At 35.2% G+C, this 21725-nt stretch overlaps 2 pseudogenes; both read right to left on the bottom strand.

Moving 5' to 3' along the window:
- Positions 1–1056: 1056 nt before the first annotated feature.
- Positions 1057–18496, bottom strand: LOC120170053 (annotated as a pseudogene).
- Positions 18497–19353: 857 nt separating this feature from the next.
- Positions 19354–21725, bottom strand: part of LOC120173506 — a 53876-nt pseudogene continuing 51504 nt past the window's right edge.

Below are 21725 nucleotides of genomic sequence, written 5' to 3'. Positions count from 1 at the left end.
CATGATATTTTATATTCTTGAAAATATATTGAGTGGCATCGATAATAAAAAAGAATGTTGTTTTTCATAGAGAATTCAAGTTCAAACAGTTGTGTATGTAGAGTGCATACATTCTTAATAGATTAAAAAGAATTCTAAACATTACTTTATAATCACATAAACTATTAAAATAATAATAGTTAAGATTCTTAGATGTTCACTAGTTCGGTTAAGATAATCATCGTGATCTCGATAGGATAACGTTTAATCTCATGTAAAAGAAAGAAAAAAAATCGAGTGAAGAACTGATGTTATGAGATGCATGTCCATAAAAAAAATTCACAAACCTTTTAAAAAAATATAGATAATTGTAAATTTGTATATTTTTATTAAATAAATTGGTTTAGGAAATTGAAAAAACAGATAATTGTAAACAATAAATAAAAATGAAGATCGGTTATCCAAAGGTTATATCAATCATGTCATGTCCCCAAAGTGCAAATTAAGTCGTGCATGAATCTCCATATGCGAATCGGCCTCAAATTTTGCAAAACTTGAGTTTATAGCTTTCATGAATATTCTTAATTTAAGTCACCTCGGGCCGTCATTCCTCACTACTCAATAATCCTCCCTCTTCTTTTTCTTTTTGACTTTTTTTGGGGAAAGTGCGTAATCCTTGTTGAGATGTTGGCATTAAGGCAGATGGTTGGTCTCATCGTCAACAGTTAAACAAGGTCGGATAATTGGGTTATTTCTCATTTGGATGACACTGCCCACTCCACAAATACTTGCTTTCTTTAAAAAAAATCTAATATTTTTATAGTTTTAGAATAATTTTCCATTATTTCGTGATAACCCACACCAATTACAAATTTAATGCCTTATCCATTAGGATTCTTCATGTTGTATTATTAAACATGAAATTATATCTACCCACAACCTGAGTTATATACAATTGGTTGTTGGATTTTTTAAAATAATATATATTTTTCCATAATTGGACGAGAGGTTTAATGTTATTTAACCATTGGGGCAGTGAGGTTGTGAGAAAAAGATTCAAATTAAATCGCAAAGTAATGCAGAGAAGTTTCAAATTAAATTTCATGAACCCTGTAAATTTTTTTGATGAGTTATCAGTGTCCGTCATTTATTACTCTCCATGTACTCATGATACCCCTGCTGGATGACAAATATAAACGCGGGTTACCTAAACAGGCCTTGAGAAGTGTTTTATGTTTGCCAAATCTGGCAACCCGTAACTTGTATACGGATCTATGTGATAACAGTAGGTGCCGATCGGCCGGTGAACTCCTGCATCTCTGAAAGTTTTAAGGCAACCTCCACCTGATATTGAACAAAAATGTTAGCCTAAAAACGTAAAATCTGAAATGAGGCTGTGAACATTAGGACGGAAGTTTAAGGATGTCTCACAAGAGGAGCAAGTGCATCTTGGGAATCTCTTCCGGTTTTCGAAGAATCCTTTTCATACTGCTCAATGTAGAGACGGATGGTTGCGCCTTCTGAGCCAGTTCCAGAGAGACGGAACACCTACAAAAAGGGGGTGAAATCAAGTAAATAAATCTCAGTTGCATATTCTTCAGATGAACTCTAGATATTATTTTCTTTGCACTAGAAAACGACAAGATTCGCGCAGATAACTTTTTGTTGGTAAAAGAGTCATGACTCACCAATCGTGACCCATCTTCGAACAAAAACCGAATGCCCTGGTGCTTTGAAACAGAACCATCAACAGGATCCTTGTATTCAAATTCATCAGCACTCACAACATTTGACACATCCGAACGAGCCCCCTTCACTATACTGCATGATAGAAGGCATAAGATCATCAAAAGAAAGTAAAAACCCATGGAAAATCTTTAGGAATAATGAGTGCAAACATCACAATTTTTCCAAATGCAATGTACGACTCCAGCGTAAAACATTTACTAATGTCATTACAAGAATCATAATATAAACTTATATTCAAAGCGAATTTAGATGTTAACCAACTTACTCTATGTGAAGCACTGATTAAATTGAAAGATTATAAACGTTTGAAACTATAACTCACTAATTTTGGAAAATGATAGTTATTTGAAGATGATATAAGGTAAAATCAAACACTAAATTGAAGGCTTTAGGCAGTTAAAATGGCCATCATGCTGGCAGGAATAACTATAGCACCAAAGGCGACACCCCACAAACATGGATAACGTAACAAGGCTCATTTCGTATCACTTTGCCACTTGTCAGAGAGAACACCATTTACATCAATTAATATCATGTAAGGTTGTTTATATTTAAGCAATTAAAAGAAATACAATGCAGGAAGAGCATGGCCTTTGCCCATAAGAAACTGCAAAACAGGGCAGAAACTTAGGGAGTGGTTGAGTAGTTCTAAAATAGAATATGTACTTACGCATTAATTTCATCGAGAGATGACTGTAACTTGACCAGATATGCCATTAAAGAGAAATGTTATATACCTCATAGTCAAATCGGGTATAATAATGTCGACCATAGGTAGCCCAATGCTGGTGGACGATATCCTCAACAGTCACTAGTTTATTTCCATTGAGATTATCCTTATTTTTATATGCAAGTATTGAAAGCCAAGCCAAAACGGCCCAAATTCCATCCTTTTCACGTATATGGTCAGAACCTGTCCACAAATACAAGGTTTTGTAAGTTTTTAGAGTTCCAAATGAAACCGGTATATAGATTGGAATAACAAACAGTTACCAGTTCCAAAACTTTCTTCTCCACAAATGGAACACATTCCAGCATCCATTAAATTGCCAAAAAATTTCCAGCCAGTGGGTACCTAGCATATAATAGATAAGTAGCTGTCTTATAACGATAAAAACTACTATAAATCTTTTTCCAAGGAGTACCTCAAAAAATTTCAGATTCAAGTGCTTGGCCACAACATCAAGGGCAGCTGAAGTGGGCATGCTCCTACAAGCCACAAGTGCAGGACATAATTCTTAAGTTTCAATTTCAATGGAGACCAGCGACAATTATAAATTAAAGCAATTGACAGGAAAAACTTATTAGAGTTTGAATGTGGAATACATGTTTTTGCATTGATGATATTTTATTCTTAATTAGATTAAAATAGCATTTGAGCTAAAGTGGGTTCTAGTGTTAGATGAAGCACATCATGCGGGCATCATCGAGCCATACCTGAACACAAACCACCCTTTTCCTCGCATTTTAAACCTATATGTTTTATTAAAAAAAACTGTATGTTATTTTTGTCCACACAAGCATATAGATCCACTTGAGCATGTCAAACAGAGGATACAAATACTGTTTACCTTGTAAAAGTTTTCAAATATAGAATAATATTTATAAGCTTTAGAGATGTTGGGCATGTTAGAGGTTCTACATTTATAGTCTTTATAATTGTGAGAATCGATAGTTCAAAATTGAAAGTATGACCTGGACAGTGCATCAGCTAAAATATAAACAGGTAGAAGCTGAAAAGAGCAGTAGAAAACCTGGCAACTCCCTTCAAACCAGAAGAAAAGTAAGGAATTGCATCAACGGCATTGGCAGCAATGATAGCAACTGAATCTGATGGAGTGACAAAGAACCTAAGAAATCAAGTAAGTCACAAGAGAAAATTCAAGTAGATGTAGTCATTGTTAGGAATGCTAAATAGAGTTCCACACGGCAACACTACCTTTTTCCCAGGATCATGTTACGATCAGCATCACCATCAGCTGCAGCACCAAACTCTGGTGGTTCAACTTCAGAGTTCGATTTGCCCAATCCCATCCGAACAACCAACTCCTTTGCATAGGTCAGATTGGGATCAGGATGCCCCCCTCCAAAGTCCTCCTGATGTGCATTATATCGATGAATAAAAAAAAAGTGTAATCCATTCAGATAAACAGAGAACATATCAGTCTTTAAAAATTCTTCAAAGAACTTAAAAGACCTTTGGAACGCAGTTCAAAAGTGAACTTTCTTGTGCTCCAAGCTCCTCCACAAAGATGCGATTTGCATAAGCTCCGGCAACTCCATGCAGTGCATCATAGCTTCAATATGAGGGAAAGAGTTACACATCTCAAGCGAAAATTAATTCTGTCTCAGAAAACAAAGACCTTTGCATAAAGGCAAAATCTGCATACCAGAATGTAAACTTGGGAGATGAAAGCAGCTTGCGGATGAGCTCGAAATCAAAAATTGACCTGGGCAGTACAGGCAAAAGGATTTAGTATTTAGATTGCATGCACATGCTTCAAGTATAGAACCCTGATCAGAATTAATAAATCGAGATGCCAACCATAGGAAGATAAATTATAAGTACTTGAACTTTGCCTATGAAATGTTTTCTTCGGTCTTATCAAAGGAGGTACAGAAGGATGGTAGTGAGCTAGAACAAAGATCACTATCCAAAAGATGCTGCTAGTCCATATAAAGTAGGCAAAAACATATTCATGTGGAGAAATAACTTACTTCATCAATTTCACATAGTCACTTGCTGAATCAAAAACCTCAACGTCAAATTCTCCTTCAGGCCCCTCAAAGCTTGTAATACCAGTGGCACTGATGTCTACCTGGATTTTGCAATAGATTGACAACATTCACATATATGTAATAAAAACGGAGAAATTATTGTTTTAAAAGGATGCAAGACAAACATTTGGTAGATCATCAGCAATCAAGTATTCAGATATTGTTTTTGTGTTCTCAAAAATCTTATCAGTGATGGCCTCTGGAGAAGGTCCACCATTTTCCATATTGTATTTAATTCCAAAATCCTGCAATAAATAAACAAAAGCAGTCATATATCATTAACATATTGCATAAAAGCAATTTTTAGAAAATAGACTAGGCATACCTCATGAGGGCCACCTGGATTGTGACTAGCTGTCAAAATAAAGGCACCAGTTGCTTTGGATCCCTGGAACGGAATTTTATGGGTGAACCTTAAAATTGTCAAATTTTAATCATATACACCAGCTTCTCGCGATGACACAATACTGTAAAGTGTAAAGAAAACATAATAACAGCTAGATGTACCGAATTGGAGCAATATTACTTACATCTGCACCAACCCTTTCGCGTATCACAGCTGATACAGCAGGAGTTGAAAGTAATCCATTCTGACCAACCCAAACACGCCTTACTCCATTTGCGGCTGACATCTTGATTATTATCTGTCAATTTGCAAAAGGCATTACCATGCTGAACAATCTGATATGATGGTTAAGGACTGATTACCAAAAATAATAATACTGTTTTCAAAAATGGATGGCAACACAATACAAGAAAACGCACTAGAAGCTCTCAATTGAATCCATGTAGAACATATTATTTACGATTTGGATACCAAAATTACATCTTAATAATTGAATAACCAGAACCACCTACTATATACATGCATTGAACACATAGCAATAGCACATGTAGCAACTTTATATCATTACTTAATATCAGAAAACAGTAAAATTTTGACTAAAACCTCATACTAGGTTTACACAAGTAAAGTAGCCAAGTCCAAAGCCACTTCAACAAAGGCATGACAAATACATAGGTAAGCTTTAAACCTGAATCTCTCAACACTGACCAAAGTTCCATAGGAAGGTCCAGAAAAAGAAACATTACTTGTCATTACAGAAGAAAAAAAGAGCACTCCTTTAATCAAATAACAAGAAAGATACTTTTTTTTTCTTGCTCTCAAGATGAAATATTTATGTGCCAATGGATGTGTTTGTATGTGTGTGTGTGTGTTTTTTTATAAGAAGTGTGTATGTGTGTTCATCATTAGATTCTGTTAAGCATATAGTTGGACAACTTATTCATGATTGATATTGACTAGACAAAAAGAATACAATATTTCAGAAGAAAAAGAAACAGAACAAGAGAATTATCACAGGATATTCAACAAAAATTATAAGGGGCTTCAAAGGTGAATCATGTGAATTAACTAGACAAAACTATTACATGTGTTTTTATACAGATTAGATGGTTCTCCAAAAATACAAGTATCTGGTTGAACATTAACTGTCTACTTCACCCAGAAACCAACATCAATTAATATATACTTCATGCAAGTACAAAATGCTACAATGTAATATAGAAATATTATGTTAAAGTTTAAGAAAATTATTTAAAAATATTTCATTTCTAATTTAGATTTAAATTTGCAGCACCTGAATAGCATCCTTTGAGTAATAACGGCCATCACCAGAAACAACAAGTGTGGCACCTACAACCATGAACAGAAGTTAGAGAATTTTAATCCACTAAATAAATGTGATCAAGCAAAAGAAGAAACCACTATGACAATGAGATGAAGCAAAAAAAAATACTAATTTTAATATATGTTTTTCCTTTCAGATAATTCAATATCGCTCTTTCAAGATAAGGAACGAAAATCTTCCAAACTACCGTACAAAAATGCTGGTGAAAAATTACAATTGACTGGACAATGATCTACAATCATCATCCAACAAATTATAACAGTATGTTGTCTGAACATGGGAGGAGGTCGGTGATGCTAGAAATTGAACTAGCATGCAATGGATCATAAACATGTGTTTACTCTTTTTTTCGAAAAAAAATACCAATGCACTCTATGTTCTAAGTTAGGGTACACATCGCGCATCAGGAGCATGGTGCAGTCATCTTGTACATACTTGAAAATAGAACATGAATTATGGAATCGAATGTAGTAAGGGGCAGGCTATGCACTGAGTTGCAGAGCAAATTTATCAAACAGGACTTGCAATGAACCAGGTGAGACAGCTTTCTCTAGGTGGTAGTTTAAAGGCACGTTCCCTTTATCTCTTCACCACAAAACTAAAAATTTGAAAAGAAAAAAAAAGAAAATAATTTCCTACAAATTGAATTTTCAATTCAGAAAAATTAACACAAGTTCATTTCAAGAATAGGAAGGTGGTTATGTTATCTGTTCATAACCTATTATTGGGGGTAAATGTAATTAGATGAATGTAATGGAACTAAAAGCAATAAGTTAAGTTACCACTTGATATTTTCAATACGGTACACGGATATATGTTTCGAGAAACTGGTGCTGAGCTCTTTCGGTGATACAAGGGTCTCAGAATTTTTAGCATTTCAGAACTTTGATCAAGTTGACCTATATATATGATTCTCTATTTTTCCAGTGTCTCTCACTCTCTTGCTCACTTCATTGTGGCCTGGTAGCTGCTTTGATGGCACGGGCAGCTGCCATCTCTCACTCCTCTCTTTCATTTTTCCATTCCTTCTTCAGGATAAACAGAAACAAAAACCAATGTCCAAAAAGGCCTAAGAGCCAAAGATGACCAAAAATAAAAGGCTCAAAATTTTAAATATCCCCCAAGACCCAAGGACTCGTGTTTAATATAAGGTTATATTTGATATGGATACAGTTGCTAAAGACAAAATAACAAGCCAAGGTAAAGCATGATGAACGTGCATTAATTAGCAAAGCTCTTTCTGCTGGTCAAATGCACGAGAATATAAAAGTAGAACATTTTGACGAACTATACAAAGAATTGTCAATGTCCAAAACATATTTAGGATACATACATCCTTTTCATAAAAATAGCCCCCATATGGAAAAGCAAAATTGTGTGCAAGCCCAATATAAGTGGATATACCTCAATTGACACCTCAGTTGTGAGCTTCTAAGTGCATATTTAGAGTTTCATGTTATGCCTCTAAAGATAGAAAATAAACAAGATTAAGTAACAAAAAGCCGTAGAATATATGAAAAAAACCCTACCTCTAACTTTCTCTGATGTAAGGGCGTTGAATGTTGACTGAACGAAATTTTGCAAATAATGAGGTTGAATAAAAACTTTCACCTGGAAAGACCAAAACACCACATAATTCAATCAAACAAACATAATTGTATCCACCCCAGAATCGATCTAATATCAATTGAGAACACTATCTTTTTCATTATAATTTAATTAGTTGTGAGTTTCTTTATCAGCCAAGTAGTTCAAATTGTTAATTAACTTGAAATTCACCATCATGATATACATGAAGAGAGATTGAAATAAAATGTTTAGATTATATAAATATAAATTGTAAAAAAAATACAAAATGGTGTAAGTGGATTCTCCTCATAAAATAAACTACCAAAAGTTTCATTCCATATAATTAAAAAATAACAATCGGATATTATAATCTGAACTGAAACAAGCATTAAAAATTAATGCATTCAACTAGAAAATGTGACTATAAATTCAAGCCGGCCACGACAAGGGAAGAAAACTTTATCAACCAGAAAAAATAAATAAAAAAAAAAAAATTAAGGTGTGTTTGTTTCATGTAAAATGTTTTACAAAAATATTTTCCTTGTTTTCCTGTGTTTGGTTCAAGTAAAATAGATTGGTCAATGTATAACCAAATATAAGTAGAAGGGAAAAACATGTATTTTAAAAATAAAGTTAATACTCCTTCATCACACTAAATTTGTCCCTTTTAGATTTTAAAATTGTCTTATTTAAAATATTTTTTTACATCTATCAAAATAAATATTTTAAATCTATCAATCACTTTTTTAAGATAATTTTGTCATTTCCCTTAACTTGACATGTAGTTAAATTTACCTCCAAAAATTATGTGTTTGGTTAACATTGGACAAAATAATTCTTTCAAGTATTTGACACGTTAAACAAGAAAGTTTGAAGGGGAAAAAATTGTAAATTGCACCGTATAAATAAGTTAATTATATTTCCTTATCATAAATAATATTAACTAAATTATTGTAATATTTTAAAAAATATTAAGTTTTTTTAATAAATAATATTATTTATTGGTGTATTACACATTTCTAATAAATAATTTATGAAAAATTATTAAATAGAAGGATTTACACATCATCTAAAGATAAGAAAATGATTTTTATAAATTGTTTTACACAAAATATAAGTCATTTTTCAAAAATAATTATCTAAAAACTATTTTCAGTGAAACAGAGGGACCTTTAATTCAGATTTAAAAGAGAATAAGAAAAATGAATCATGATTAAGTAAAACTTTAAACATAAAAAATAAATCGGCACCCAAAATTAAACAATTCTGGCCTTTTTTGGTTATACACTACCGAATTACAGCTTAACTTTAATTCGATCAGATTCAATGGGAACCACTTGCATGCATCAATAAAACGGATCAAAATTTTCAGATCTGGGTCATCTAACACGAGAGCTCAAGGAATCGGAAATATAACGTTAAACGAGAAAGAAAAGGAAAAAAACCTTCTTGCGGAGGCCAGATGTTCCGGGCTTCTGACCTTCAAACGGCTTAGTAGACACTTTCGACACCTTGAACACCATTTTTGTTACAAAATGTAACACCCCAATTTAGGGGCTAAAATTAAGAAATTATAAAGTGGTGGATTTAATTGGTATTTGGAAGAAATTTGGGGATTAAATTATCAGATTTCAAAGATGGCAGACCGTTTTAAGAAATGCATGAAGTTTAGTGGCTAAAGTCATGATTTAACCAATTTTTATATATGTTGAATTATAAGTTCCCCCGTGCGCAGGTTCAGCGGAAAATTTTCCAGTTTTCCTCTCCCGTTCTCCCTACTTCGAACTCCGATCTACTCGCCGTCCGACCTCCGATCGACGAGCCAAAACCACCATCGTGTTCGTTGTCAACCGAGGAACAAAACCCCTCAAACCTTTCGTCATGAATCATCTCCGTTCGTCGTTAATTTCAGTCGGAAGTATCGTCGGTAATAACTCGGTTTTAGTTGGTTTTTCATCGATTCACAACGATCGGGTCATCCGTTTACGACACCTCCTGCACCATCGTGTTCCTTGTGCCGTTCCGAGTCCACCGGTGTCCTCCCTTTTCTCCGGCGGCGGCGGCGCGTGTGGAGGTGAAGCGGTTAAAGTTTCTGATTTGTTGAAATCGAGCTCTCCGCCGTTCAAAATTGTGAACCGAGCTTTGTAAGTATCTCGAAATCGCTCAAAATAATTTTTAGAAATTTTTCCGGGATTTTATCACTGTTCACGCGCCCCCACGCGCCGCCACTGCGCGTGGGGAAGACAAAAGTGACCGGTTTGACCGGTTTTAGTGGATAGTTGACCGGTTTGACCGGTCATAACCCGACCCGACCCGACCTGTTTACCCGACCCATTTACCCGACCAGTTGACCCGACCCGACCCGTTGACCCGACCCGTTGACCCGTTGACCGTTGACCCACGTTGACCACTGTTGACCAAAACTTTGACCGGCTTTGATCGAGCATTAAACGACCTTTGACTTCGACCGAGTATACCTATCCTGACATTTTCGACGTTCCAAATTGTTGACCCGACCCGACCCGTTGACCCGACCCGTTGACCCGTTGACCGTGACCCACGTTGACCACTGTTGACCAAAACTTTGACCGGCTTTGATCGAGCATTAAACGACCTTTGACTTCGACCGAGTATATCCTGACATTTTCGACGTTCCAAATTCGATTCCGCTGTCCGTTTTTTCGAAATTCAAACCCGAAGACCTTTAAATGCCGTCAAACCGTTGACTTTGATTTGACCGAATATTCCAAATTTCCGAAAAGTCATTTTATGCTTTCGACGTCCTGAATCCGAATCCGAAGTCCGTTTCGCCAAATTCGAACCCCGTAAGCCGTCTTTCACTGATTTATCACCCAATTCGATCCGTTTATCGTATTAAGCTTCGTTTCTGATATAATTTATGTTGATATGTATCTGAGGAATTATGGAAGTGAATTGAAGATCAAAGGCGTTCGAATGGAATTTTTATGGTCGATCAGTATTGCACGGAAATCGAGGTAATACTTTACTACCTCTTTATGCTTATGGAACATGTTGGTATTGATAAATGCCTGAATGGAAATGTTTGGTCTCATATGTGTAATTAATGAAGATCTACACTAGGTACGAATACGGTAGAAAGTAGATACTGAATATGGCTCAGATGACTATATAAGAAATTGGAGGACGGTTTGAATTAAATTACAGTTCCGGAATTAAGTAATAAGAATTAAACCATGGATTGTAGATTATAATTTATCTCATTAAAGGTACTTAGATGATAAATAAGATAATATTTCGATAGGGGAAATTACGAATTACCCTTATGTTGGAAAATGATAAGAATTGTCTCTGGAAGTGGATTAATAAATCTGAGAAGAATTATTGATCTGCTAAAACTATTGATGTGCATAAGAATTAGTTTTACTTGGAAATTATGGAGAACTGGTTTTTAACCCCAAGAAGGTTATGCAAGATACTAAGTGTGTTAAGGGAATTATTTCAAGATCAGAGATTGTTCAGAAAGCAATTAATCATAGGATCTCTAAATATTTATTTTCGTTAAGAGCTAATATCGAACTTATCTGGTTAAGAAATTACGGAAATGCCTTAAGAGGTAGAATAGTCTGAGATGACTCTGAATGAGAAAATACTTAGAGGATTCATACTTAACTCGATTAAGTACGGATTTAATTGTTAAGATCCCGACTTAGTGCATGAAAATTTATGATATTCCGTTTGTAAAGTCTGAGAAGACACTTGACCTGAAAATATTCGAATAATGAGTAAATACTGGAAGAGTAATTTATCGGGGTATTCTGCTGTCAAATTGTTCGAAAGGACTGAAGTAATGATAAGATTGAATTAAATATAAGATCGGATGGAAGGAAAAGATTGAAATACCGTAGATCTGTAAAATGACCAAATACCCCTGTAATGAAATGACCCAAGAATATCACCAAGCTCAGGAATGATTGAATATCCTCGAGTTCTGAAATGAATGGAACAAAACTAAACATCAAAATTACCAAAATACCCTTATGGCCTAAATTAAGTAATGTCTTGGATTAATTAAGGAATCCAAGTAAGCATAGGTATTGGACTACCTTTAAAGGTAATGGAAATAATTTAAGTGAGTAGATCAAACCCTAAAGCTATGTCAATACCTGAATGGCATAGATATACTGGAACATATGTTCGTCTTCTCAAGTTTGGCTCGATGACGAATCTTGGAAGTATTCAGTTCAGCTCAGATCTAGATGTATTCAGTACTAAGAATTGGACGTTTGTTCAACAATCAACCACGAAGACCAATTGAATGGGATGGAAGTACACACATGTATCTGAAATTCAGGAACGTTTGAATTACTCTGGAAAATTCTGAAGTAACTGGAATGGAGATGACTGCTAATGAAATAGGTAACCTCAATGACTGAGGATTTAGTAAGTGATTTGGATAAGTCTGGAAACTCTGATAGTTTACGTAGTGTACAATTACAATGGGTTATGAACAAATTATCAGTACGTCAACATTTCATGATATTGTGGAAGTGTGGAAATGAAATAAAGTCATTGGAAGATTTATTCAGCGATAATTCCGAAAATGGTCTACGGACAAGAATTTGTGGTATTAAAGAGTAAATACCCTAGAGGAAAATGAATTGACCATCGACATAGATTGTTACCCTTAGATTACGTACAGCTTCTGAAAACTGTCCGAAAGATAATATCCTGATAATTCACATTCTGAATACTGATGATTTGTCAGTTAATGAACTATTTCAAATAGTGATTCTAAATTCCGATATCCTATCGGTATACTGAATATTCATGTTTCTCTACCTGTAAGATTATCCAATACCTCGAATAATATCTGTAAACTCTGGTGTGTTCCCTAATCATATAAATATTTTATCTGATTTCCGACTTGAATTCTATTATGATCCTGACCTGGATTCTGATATGATATTGACATGGATTCTGATCTGATACATGACCTGGATTCTGATATGATACTTGACTTGAATTATGTTTTGATTTTTGATATATCCGTTTACGGACGAACATGTTTTATTGGGGGGTATTGTTGGAGGAAGATTACTTGGAGGTTCCTCGGCTGTGTGCTCAGGGCCTTACTTACCGGTTCCTCGGCTGTGTGCTCAGGCCTTACTGTTAGTGACGGGGTTGTATGGTTCTGGGGAAACTATACATTTTGTTCGTGACGGATGGGGGTATATATATATAGGTGTTTTAAAAAAAATCTCGAAAAGTTACATGATTTTTGGGAACACACTAGAAAACCTATCTGATCTCCTGACTCAGTCATCTGAAATATTTCTCTGAACTGAAAGCTCATTGTCCGTTACCACCTGAAATATCAGTAGGATCTCTGCTCAGCATAAAAATGTAAATGTTCGGAAACAATAAGGAAATAAATATTTATCTGTACTGAACGTTCATCAGCATCATCTGGTAGTTCTGTATTACTGAGCTTTTCGAAGCTCACTCTATTACTCATATTTTCAGGTTAAAAGAATTGTACCAGAGCATCTATCGACTTCAGTAAGGGAGTTCTTCCGGCGTTGTTGCAGAGTATGGTACATGTGATTAGGGAGCATGTAATTGTATTTGATTTATATACGAGTCTGGAAATATGTTTTATTTTTAAATAGTGACAAATGATTTTATAAGTTTACAGTTCGGATAAAAAATTTAAATTTTCCGCTATTTTACAGTGGGTCGCTCCGGTGGCCCTAATGGACTTTCCGGATCGGATCGGGCTACCCGCATCGGTCTGGGGGTTACATTTAGTGGTATCAGAGCTATGGTTTGAGTCAAAATTTTTCAAGATAGACCGGCCGTCGAATTCAAATATGTCTGATCAATACATGCCCCTAGACTGCATCGTACCTCTCTGAGCTGGAACTCCAGGGCTGAGCCCCTATCTTAATGAACAAACTGAAGTTTCTATCTGTTAAGGCTATACTTGTACAAAAAGGAATTCCATTAACATCTGTCTTAACGCAGTAAAGTACCTTAGCTATGTGAGAGTTATTCATCTGAGAAATTCTGACTCGACTCCAGAATAAAATTTAGATATGTTGCTGCTCTACGAGCATATCACGTAACCAAGGCTGAATTGATTTCACAAGGATAAAGTTGTTTTAATTATTTACTTGGACTGAGGGAGAATTGAAGAGATTGATTACTCGAGAAAATTTTCGTTCAGATTCTTTTATTGAATGAGGAAAAGTTCTGATAGAATGTATACTCAACTGATTAAGGATTAGTGAAGGATCTGTGTTTCTATAAAGCTACATGAAAGATATGAAAGAACTGATGGAAGTTTCATTTCTGCAATTATGTGACATTAATGAATTTCGAGGACGAAATTTTTTAAGGAGGGGAGAATTGTAACACCCAATTTAGGGGCTAAAATTAAGAAATATAAAGGTGGATTAATTGGTATTTGGAAGAAATTTGGGGATTAAATTATCAGATTTCAAAGATGGCAGACCGTTTTAAGAAATGCATGAAGTTTAGTGGCTAAAGTCATGATTAACCAATTTTATATATGTTGAATATAAGTTCCCCCGTGCGCGGTTCAGCGGAAATTTTCCAGTTTTCCCTCCCGTTCTCCCTACTTCGAACTCCGATCTACTCGCCGTCGACCTCCGATCGACGAGCCAAAACCACCATCGTGTTCGTTGTCAACCGGGAACAAAACCCCTCAAACCTTTCGTCATGATCATCTCCGTTCGTCGTTAATTTCAGTCGGAAGTATCGTCGGTAATAACTCGGTTTTAGTTGGTTTTTCATCGATTCACAACGATCGGGTCATCCGTTTACGACACCTCCTGCCATCGTGTTCCTTGTGCCGTTCCGAGTCCACCGTGTCCTCCCTTTCTCGGCGGCGGCGAGTGTGGAGGTGAAGCGTTAAAGTTTCTGATTTGTTGAAATCGAGCTCTCCGCCGTTCAAAATTGTGAACCGAGCTTTGTAAGTATCTCAAAATCGCTCAAAATAATTTTTAGAAATTTTTCCGGGATTTTATCACTGTTCACGCGCCCCCACGCGCCGCCATGCGCGTGGGGAAGACAAAGTGACCGGTTTGACCGGTTTTAGTGGATATTGACCGGTTTGACCGGTCATAACCCGACCGACCCGACCTGTTTACCCGACCCATTTACCCGACCAGTTGACCGACCCGACCCGTGACCCGACCCGTTGACCCGTGACCGTGACCCACGTTGACCACTGTTGACCAAAACTTTGGGCTTTGATCGAGCATTAAACGACCTTTGACTTCGACCGAGTATACTATCCGACATTTTCGACGTTCCAAATTCGATCCGCTGTCCGTTTTTCGAAATTCAAACCCGAAGACCTTTAATTGCCGGTCAAACCCGTTGACTTTGATTTTGACCGAATATTCCAAATTTCCGAAAAGTCATATTTATGCTTTCGACGTCCTGAATCCGAATCCGAAGTCCGTTTCGCCAAATTCGAACCCCGTAAGCCGTCTTTCACTGATTTATCACCCAATTCGATCCGTTATCGTAATTAAGCTTCGTTTCTGAATTTATGTTGATATGTATCTGAGGAATTATTGGAAGTTGAATTGAAGATCAAAGGCGTTCGAATGGAATTTTTATGGTCGATCAGTATGCACGGAAATCGAGGTAATACTTTACTACCTCTTTATGCTTTATGGAACATGTTGGTATTGATAAATGCATGAATGGAAATGTTTGGTCTCATATGTGTAATTAATGAAGATCTACACTAGGTACGAATACGGTAGAAAGGTTGAATAGAATATGGCTCAGATGACTATAAGAAATTGGAGGACGGTTGAATTAAATTACAATTCCGGAATTAAGTAATAAAAGAATTAACCATGGATGTAGATTATAATTTATCTCATTAAAGGTACTTAGATGATAAATTAAGATAATATTCGATTAGGGGAAATTACGAAATTACCCTTATGTTGGAAAATGATAAGAATTGTCTCTGGAAGTGGATTAATAAATCTGAGAGGAATTTGATCTGCTAAAAAACTATTGATGTGCATAAGAATGTTAGTTTTACTTGGAAATTATGGAGAACTGGTTTTTAACCCCAAGAAGGTTTATGCAAGATATAGAAGTGTGTTAAGGGAATTATTTCAAGATCAGAGATTGTTCAAGAAAGCAATTAATCATAGGATCTCTAATTATTATATTTTCGTTAAGAGCTAATATCGAACTTATCTGGTTAAGAAATTACGGAAATGCCTTAAGAGGTAGATAGTCTGAGATGACTCTGAATGAGAAAATACTTAGAGGATTCATACTTAACTCGATTAAGTACGGATTTAATTGTTAAGATCCCGACTTAGTGCATGAAAATTATGATATTCCGTTTGTAAAGTCTGAGAAGACACTTGACCTGAAAATATTCGAATAATGAGTAAATACTGGAAGAGTAATTATCGGGGTATTCTGCTGTCAGAATTGTTCGAAAGGACTGAAGTAATGATAAGATTGAATTAAATAATAAGATCGGATGGAAGGAAAAGATTGAAATACCGTAGATCTGTAAAATGACCAAAATACCCTGTAATGGAAATGACCCAAGAATATCACCAAGCTCAGGAATGATGAATATCCTCGAGTTCTGAAATGAATGGAACAAACTAAACATCAAAATTACCAAAATACCCTATGGCCTAAATTAAGTAATGTCTTGGATTAATTAAGGAATCCAAGTAACATAGGTATTGGACTACTTTAAAGGTAATGGAAAATAATTAAGTGAGTAGATCAAACCTAAAGCTATGTCAATACCTGAATGGCATAGATATTACTGGAACATATGTTCGTCTTCTCAAGTTTGGCTCGATGACGAATCTTGGAAGTATTCAGTTCAGCTCAGATCTAGATCGTATTCAGTACTAAGAATTGGACGTTTGTTCAACAATCAACCACGAAGACCAAATTGAATGGGATGGAAGTACAACATGTATCTGAAATTCAGGAACGTTTGAATTACTCTGGAAAATTCTGAAGTAACTGGAATGGAGATGACTGCTAAATGAAATAGGTAACCTCAATGACTGAGGATTTAGTAAGTGATTTGGATAAGTCTGGAAACTCTGATGAGTTACGTAGTGTACAATTACAATGGGTTATGAACAAATTAATCAGTACGTCAACATTTCATGATATTGTGGAAGTGTGGAAATGAAATAAAGTCATTGGAAGATTTATCAGCGATAATTCCGAAATGGTCTGGACAAGAATTTGTGGTATTAAGAGTAAATACCCTAGAAGGAAAATGAATTGACCAGTCGACATAGATTGTTAAGGTTCTGAATCTTCGTTCTCAAGTTGTTCGATTATCCGATCAATCGAGGATGTAAAGGATTCTGAATACCCTTATGATTACGTACAGCTTCTGAAAACTGTCCGAATAAGATATATCCTGATAATTCACATTCTGAATAATGATGATTCTGTCAGTTAATGAACTATTTCAAATAGTGATTCTAAATTCCGATATCCTATCGGTATACTGAATATTCATGTTTCCTGTTAAGATTATCCAATACCTTGAATAATATCTGTAAACTCTGGTGTGTTCCCTAATCATATAAATATTTTATCTGATTTCCGACTTGAATTCTATTATGATCCTGACCTGGATTCTGATATGATATTGACATGGATTCTGATCTGATACATGACCTGGATTCTGATATGATACTTGACTTGAATTATGTTTTGATTTTGATATCCGTTTACGGACGGAAACATGTTTTATTGGGGGGTATTGTTGGAGGAAGATTACTTGGAGGTTCCTCGGCTGTGTGCTCAGGGCCTTACTTACCGGTTCCTCGGCTGTGTGCTCAGGGCCTTACTGTTAGTGACGGGGTTGTATGGTTCTGGGGAAACTATACATTTTGTTCGTGACGGATGGGGGTATATATATATATGTGTTTTAAAAAAAATCTGAAAAGTTACATGATTTTTGGGAACACACTAGAAAACCTATTCTGATCTCCTGAACTCAGTCATCTGAAATATTTCTCTGAACTGAAAGCTCATTGTCCGTTACCACCTGAAATATCAGTAGGATCTCTGCTCAGCATAAAAATATGTAAATGTTCGGAAACAATAAGGAAATAAATATTTATCTGTATCTGCACGTTCATCAGCATCATCTGGTAGTTCTGTATTACTGAGCTTTTCGAAGCTCACTCTATTACTCATATTTTCAGGTTAAAAGAATTGTACCAGAGCATCTATCGACTTCAGTAAGGGAGTTCTTCCGGCGTTGTTGCAGAGTATGGTACATGTGATTAGGGAGCATGTAATTGTATTTTGATTTATATACGAGTCTGGAAATATGTTTTATTTTTAAATAGTGACAAATGATTTTATAAGTTTACATGTTCGGATAAAAAAATTTAAATTTTCCGCTATTTTTACAGTGGGTCGCTCCGGTGGCCCTAATGTGACTTTCCGGATCGGATCGGGCTACCCGCATCGGTCTGGGGGGTTACACAAAATCTGCAAATCGCACAACACAGATCAATCAAATTCTAGTTAAGAATCTCCTAGATCTTAATAAACAGAAGCTTAAAAAATAGGAGTGAAAATCAAGAGAGGATATGGAGCTCACACCTTGGAGAGATCGAAGCAAATGCGTTACTATGGAGAATGGACAGGAAGGTGGCAAAACGATGAAGAGTGCAATGTTTGCTTTTCCTTTATATATATATATATATATATACTATTTTTTATTCGTTTCTTTTTCTCTTTTGCTTTAATGTATGGCAAAGGTAATAGAGGGAATTAAAACCTCTCGTTTTTTCTTTTGTTTGTTTGCAATGAAGATTGAAGAGGAACTCCTTACTAGAACTGACAAACCGAAGTGCTCGGATTAGGTTATTTTCGTAATTGAGTTTTCTTTTAGTTTTAATTTTTTACTTAATGACATAATTTAATTAAGTACTTAAAATATTTTTTTAATAATTTAAAATAATTATAAATTAATATCTGTTAATAACATTTTAATTATTATTAACGTGTATATATTTTATAAATAATCTCAAATTAAAAAAAACAATGTTCTCAATCGCTTATTAAATTTTGCACTTTTGAGTATTTAAATATAAAAAATAGACTTTTAAGTACTTTGACAGTGACCGTTGGTGAACAATAGCTAGAGTGGGCTGCATTCCTTCAGATCTGCCATGTTGGGCTGATTCGATTGCAATTCCTTATTGATCTGGCCTAGGTTGGTCCCTTGCGTCAAAACAGGCACAGCATCGTTCCTCATTCAACCCTAATTCCTTTTTCCAGAAATATCTAATTTCCCAGTTCTTTCCCCTTTCTCTCCTTCTTCAACCCAACACTTCCCCGGTTGTGTAATTGATTTGATTTATAAAATTTTGAAGCAAACCAGACCAATTATGATCTTTACTCAAAGATGTAAAAGACGCACATGGTCTGGAAATTTTAAAAATCAATGGTAGTATTATCAAATTGTAAGAATATATTATCAGCAGAAACAAAGAAATCTAGATATTACTACATTTTTAAACAACTTTACAGACCTATATAAACTTAGTAAAAGGAAGACTACATAAAGATTAGTTTGTATTCAGCACAACACTCCTCTTTCATACGAAACATATCATGGTCGATTGATGATTAAATCACTACTGCATTCTGTGATGGCATCTTCAGAACGATCCACTCTCACGATGAACATGCGTCCCATCTAACATTCTCTCCCTAGCCTTTTTGGCCTGCAAATAATCATATTTAAATTCCAATCACCCATGCAAATAAGTATACGAGTACGATCATCTATGAATAAATATAACATGATAGTGAAAAAGCTCGAGTAGAAGCACCTGGTTTTTCCAATTTGTGAAAATGGCTACAAGACCAAGCAAGATTACTTGTACGGTCGACCCTGCCACTATTCCAAGCCAAAGCCCTTCCCCTCTCAAATGCAATACAAAGGCACTTAAAACCCACACCGGTATTCCAACAAGGAAATATGCCCCAAGATTGACATAGACTCCCACATGCTGCCACCCAATTCCTCTCGCAATACCTACAGTGGCGCATCAAAAAATATTTTTAACAATCAATGCACACGTACTTTGCAGACTTAATTACTTGAACCTAGAATCGCTAAAGAAAATAACACTGTAACACCCCTAACCCATGTCCGACCTGGATCCGAGTCTGAGGTGTTACATTGACTTTTCAAAACCTTTACTTGTATGTAATAATTAAAAGTTTTACTTAATATTAAATAAAACCTCATATTATTCCAATATAATAGTTTACAAAACTTATCAGAGCATATATATATATATATATATATATATATATATATATATATTTTAAAACCTTTATATTACATGCCAACTACAATTTTAGATAATCAAATACATATTAATAAAAGACTTTTCTGATCTGATACTCGAGAAGGAGAAGTTGACCTGTCTTGCTTTGCCTATCATTGCTTTGCTCCTTTTCTTGCTTCTCGAAACCTACATGTGAAACACTCAGACACTAAGTCGATGACTTAGTGAGACGTAAATAAACGAACTATGACATACCATTATTAGTTCCTACTATGCACACTTCATATAATCATATAATCATCATAAACTATAGAATGCATTATGCATCAAAACACAATAAAATACATATACATATTATTTCATTATTCTTATTATTAATCTTATCATTATTCGTATGATTAACAATCATATAACCATTCATATAACAACTATATGTATGCACATCATATATCACATATACCACTTCACACAAAACCCAACTCATCGTCATATCAAGTTTATGTATATTATCTTTTATTATCCCACGTACATTACTGAGAACTTAAGGTATGCGAGTACATTGAGGTTATGCACATATGTTGCCACCACAGCTCATATAATTCCCACTAAGGGCGCGAAGAATTTGTCCCGAATGACCACTATGTCCTGAAAGACCACTATGTCCCGAAGGACCACATATCACATATGTCCTGAATGACTAATCCTTAAGAACCATATACATAATATGTTGAAAACATTTTGATATTTCGATATAACAAATTAAGATAAATGAATTTTAAGATTTTCCAAAAAGATTTTCTAAGTATATTCGATATAATTATTCGAATATCAAAATATTACTCCAATCTTTCAAAAGTCATTTTAATCCTTACTCAAGTGTAAAATTAAGTTTTAATCTTAAAATTATTTCAAAATAATTTTACAAAGTATTTCGAACAATTTCAAAGCCAAAAATTCCAGAATGTCCAGAGGGAACCGATTCCCCCCAAGGGGTACCGATTCCCCCTGAATGGTTTGGCTCCGAGAAAAACAGAATGCTCAGAGGGAACCGATTCCCCCTGTTTAACGGTCGAAATATTTGAATTTTACACTTAGGGAACCGATTCCCCATGAGGAGGTACCGATTCCCCCCACACTCCAAGGTGTTTTATTAATGGTTTTCACACTTAAACGGCTCCATTGACTCCACTAATCATCCACAACATTCAGAATCAATTGAGGGAGTATTTAAACAAGTTCTGAAGCCTTTGATCAACAAGAAATCATAGAGAAACAAGAGAGAAAGCATCAAACACCAAGTTTGTGCAAATCAAGCCAATTTTCCTTTCAATATTTATTTTGCTTTCAAGAACACCATTTGTGCTCATTTGTAATTATTTTTTAGTGTTCTTTTCTTGTTATAGAATTGTGCAAACATCTTACCTTGTGAGGTTTTCCTTGTAAGTTTGCAAATTTGTGTATTTCTCTTTGAAAAAAGAGTGTGCTCAAGAATTTGGGGTATAATTCTTGAAGGAGTTGTAAGGTTACTCTTTGTCCTCAAAAGAAAGAACAAATTAGTGAATTTATTGGAAAATCCTTAGTGTTGATAGCTAAGGTAGTGGACGTAGAC

Source organism: Hibiscus syriacus, unplaced genomic scaffold (assembly GCF_006381635.1).
Source record: "Hibiscus syriacus cultivar Baekdansim isolate YM2019G1 unplaced genomic scaffold, ASM638163v2 tig00003041_pilon, whole genome shotgun sequence".
Taxonomy (NCBI): domain Eukaryota; kingdom Viridiplantae; phylum Streptophyta; class Magnoliopsida; order Malvales; family Malvaceae; genus Hibiscus; species Hibiscus syriacus.
The sequence above is the reverse complement of the archived record's forward strand: the minus strand, read 5'-3'. Positions and strand labels throughout refer to the sequence as shown.